Here is a 4,278-nt window from a genome sequence, read left to right as displayed (position 1 = left end):
TTTTGTCTGTGTATGTTTTTTTTTACTCTCAAAGCCGTGGAGCCCATTGACTACCATTATATGACTGACAGACTGCGAGTTAAAAGAGTTAAAAATCTTTGTTTGTGTTCTACTGAAGAAACAAAGTCACCTACATCTTGGATGCAAGCAGATACAGTAAACATCAAATTTTCATTTTTGGGTGAACTATCCCTTTAATAATATTAAAAATATCTGTATTACAGTATATTCTGCAGTTCTTCCCTGCTGTACCGAATATCTATACTTTAAGGTATCATATCGAAGTTAGAAGTTCAAGTATTGTGACAAAATTTATTTTGTAGGGTCCCACAAATTTGTTAAAATTTCCAAAGAGTGCCACAACTAAAAAAAGGTTAGGAAACACCGGTCTAGACAAAAAGCTTCTGTTTCCATTTTTGTCTAATTACAAATTATATATGATTAACATTGAGCAAAAAGGCGAAAAACAGAGAATTAAACATGCATTTCTGTAATTGAGTATTTATGTTCACTTTTTGGGAATATTCGAGCAAGCATCTTTATGTGCTTCAATGGAATCATAGAAATCTTATCTGTTGTGACCTTTTAACATAGTCAGTGTAACAAATTTGCCTAGAGACCTAGAGACCTACTACAGAGTATACATATACGTATATATATTGTGGCGGGGTGGAAGGATCATGCAACAAGAAAAGCTTGGTGTAAGGCCCCGGAGGGTGGATTTATTGGAAACCAAGGTGGAAGGATCACGCAACAAGGAAAGCTTGGTGTAAGGCCCCGGAGGGTGGGGGTGCTCTAGCTCGTTGAGGTCCTCTCTGTCGTGTCCAGGTGCGGGTGAATCCGTGCCGTGCTCGTGGCGGGGCTGATCGGTTATTCGGTGCGTTCTGGAACAGAATAGAGAGAGTGTTAGTCTGCTGTCTCATGGAGAGGCTTCTCACCCGTCTTCGGTGAGCACGCTGCTTATCTGCCGGCGGGTTGACGAGCCCCAGGTGTGGCCGATCAGCCCTGAGTACTCGTGAGCAGGTGCATCTCGTGAGTTTCCAGGGCAACGCTGATGTGGAGCCGGGACGCTCGTCACCCCCCCCGCCCAGGCATTGTCCTGGATGTAATAAAAACAAATGGTGTTAGTAGGGGAGACACAAGGGGTGGAAAAGCTGACCAAATCCGGGAGAGGCCGTCGGCATTGGTGTTGGCCACTCCGGCCCGATGTTGCACTAGGAAGTGGAAGTCCTGGAGCGCAAGGAACCACCGCGTCACCCTGGCATTCGTGTCTTTGGCCCGAGCCATCCACTGGAGGGGCGCGTGGTCCGTAATGAGTGTGAACTTACGGCCCAGGAGGTAGTAGCGCAGCTCCAGGACTGCCCACTTGATGGCCAGAGCTTCCTTCTCCACGGTGGCGTAATTCTTCTCGGCCGGGGTCAGCTTCCTGCTGATATAAATGACCGGATGCACCTCACCTTCCTGGATCTGTGACAGGACGGCTCCCAGTCCTGTGTCGGAGGCATCCGTTTTCAGCAGGAAGGGACAGCTGAAGTCCGGGGCTCGCAGAACCGGCTCCGAGGTAAGCGCTGTCTTTACCTTCCGGAAGGCGTCTTCCGCCTCGGGTGTCCAGCACACCTTCTCTGGCTGCCCCTTCCTGGTCAGGTCTGTCAGGGGGGCGGCTAAGGAGGAGAAGTTAGGGATGAAACAGCGATAGTACCCCGCCAACCCCAAGAAGACTCGTACCTGGGACTTTGTGCTGGGTTTCGGGGCGGACCGGATTCCTTCCACTTTTCTTTCCTGGGGCTTGACGAGGCCCCGTCCGACCTGGAAGCCCAGGTACTTTGCTTCAAACAGGCCCAGGTGACATTTGCGGGGGTTGGCGGTGAGCCCAGCCCTGCGTAGCTCCATCAGCACCCTCCTCAGACGACCTAGGTGATCTTCCCAACGCTCAGAGTGGATTACCACGTCATCCAGATACGCGGCCGCGTAGGACTGGTGGGGCCGCAGCAAGATGTCCATCATGCGCTGGAACGTGGCGGGAGCCCCGTGCAGCCCGAAGGGAAGGGTCCGGTATTGCCAGTGTCCACTGGGGATGCTGAAGGCTGTTTTGGGTTTGGCAGCTTCGGAGAGGGGCACCTGCCAGTACCCTTTTGTGAGGTCAAGGTTGGACATGTACCGGGCCCTTCCCAGGCGATCCAGGAGCTCATTGGGTAGCCGTCGAACTCCGAGACTTCGTTAAGGCCGCAGAAATCATTGCAGAAGCGGAGGGTGCCATCGGGTTTTGGTACCATGACGATAGGGCTGGACCAAGGGCTGTTAGATGGTTCAATCACCCCTAACTTCAGCATCTGTTGGATTTCCTCCTCAATAGCCTGCCGACGAGCCTCTGGGACTCGGTAGGGCCGTTGCCTGACGATGGTTCCTGGTGGTGTGTGAATCTCGTGATGGAGGACCTGGGTCCGCCCGGGGATTGGGGAGAGCACATCGGGGAACTGGCCAACCAGGTGCTGCAGCTCGGCCTTCTGAGCTGCCGACAGCTGTGGGTTGACGTCCACGACCACCGTCTCCACGGTGGCGAGGGCGGCGAGCTGGTCTCTTGTCCCCACCCATTTTTTCAGCAGGTTAACGTGATATAGCTGAACTGCCTTCCGCCGTCCCGGCTGTCGGATACGATAAGTAACGGGACTGATTTTCTCCGTGAAGGTATACGGGCCTTGCCAGCTGGCCAGGAACTTGCAGGCCGGATTGGGAACAAGGACCATCACTCGGTCCCCCGGCTGGAATTCTCGAGGTTGGGCGGCTCGGTTGTAATGTCGCTGCTGCGCCTGCTGAGCCTTGTTGAGGTGCTCCCGGACTAACGGCATGACCCGGTCGATTCGTTCCCTCATTTCTTTCACATGTTCGATCACGGAGCGGTGGGGTGCGGGCTGTTGCTCCCACGCTTCTCTTGCCACATCCAGCAGCCCCCGGGGCTGGCGTCCGAAGAGCAGCTCGAAAGGGGTGAAGCCGGTTGAGGCCTGAGGTACCTCCCGTATACCAAACAGGACATATGGCAGCATGAGGTCCCAGTCTCATTTGTCCTCGGCTACCACTCGTCGCAGCATTTGTTTGAGGGTTTGGTTGAATCGTTCAACTAGGCCGTCAGTTTGGGGGTGGTATACGGAGGTCCTCAGTTGCTTCACCTTGAGCAGAGTGCACAGGTCCGCCATTAGCCGGGACATGAAGGGGGTCCCCTGGTCGGTCAGTATCTCCGCGGGGATGCCCACCCGGCTACAGAGCAGGAAGAGCTCATGGGCGATGGCCTTGGCGGTAGCCTTTCGAAGGGGCACTGCTTCTGGGTATCGGGTGGCATAGTCGACGATGACCAGGATGTGTTCGTGACCCCGGGCAGACTTAGGCAACGGCCCCACGATATCCATCCCGATGCGCTCGAAGGGCACCTCGATGATGGGTAAGGGAATCAGCGGGCTAGGGGGAGGCGTCCTCGGGGACGTTTTCTGGCAGGTCGCGCAGGACTGACAGAAACGTTTCACTTCGGCCTCCAGTCCCGGCCAGTGGAAGCGGTCACGGACCCGTTGGGTGGTGTTGGCCGCTCCAAGGTGGCCGGCAAGCGGGTGCGAGTGTGCCAACTCCAGCACCGTCTCCGTCTTCGTCCGTGGCACCACCAATAGGGTCTTGTCCTCCCCCCTTCGCCGCGCCACACAGTAGAGCGGACCATTTTGGACGATGAAATGCGGGAGAGGATGGGGCCCCGGTTGTGTCTCCTTTCCCTCTATCATGCGCACTTGCGTCCAGCAGTGCTTTAGACGGTCGTCCTCGCGCTGTTCCTTGGCGAATGAACCGCCTCCTGTCACCTGCTGAGATAGGTCAAGGAAGAGGTTAGAATGATGTTGCGGGGACTCACCATCTCTCCCGCTGTCCGAGCGAGCTCGGCAATGGTGGCGGGGTTCTGCATTCCAACCACCTGGCGGTGGGTCCTCGGAAGAGCCCAGAGGAACCGGTCGCTAACGACGCGCTCCGTTACCTGAGCCACTGTGGGATCTCCATCCCATAACCAATGTTGAGTGAGGCGGAGCAATTCGGCAGCTTGGGCTCGGGCGGGGAGGCGGGTTTTGTACTCCCAGTCATGGAAGTACTGGGCCGCACAGACCGAAGAAAGCCCCAGGCGGGCCAGGATCTCCGTTTTTAGTTCACTGTAGTTGTCTGCCATCGCGGATGGTAGGGCGAAGTAGGCTCGTTGCGCCTCACCCGTGAGAAGGGGCGCCAGCAGCCGTGCCCAGTCTTCCCTCCCCCAGC

General features: G+C 55.7%; 1 pseudogene; it reads right to left on the bottom strand.

Annotated features, from left to right (window-relative positions):
• Window positions 1-2,000: 2,000 nt before the first annotated feature.
• LOC107707816 (uncharacterized) lies at window positions 2,001-4,192 on the bottom strand (annotated as a pseudogene).
• Between the last annotated feature and the right edge of the window lie 86 nt (window positions 4,193-4,278).

This window comes from Sinocyclocheilus rhinocerous, unplaced genomic scaffold, assembly GCF_001515625.1.
Source record: "Sinocyclocheilus rhinocerous isolate Xijiao unplaced genomic scaffold, SAMN03320098_v1.1 scaffold1256, whole genome shotgun sequence".
NCBI lineage: Eukaryota > Metazoa > Chordata > Actinopteri > Cypriniformes > Cyprinidae > Sinocyclocheilus > Sinocyclocheilus rhinocerous.
This window is presented reverse-complemented; position numbering and strand designations above follow the sequence as displayed.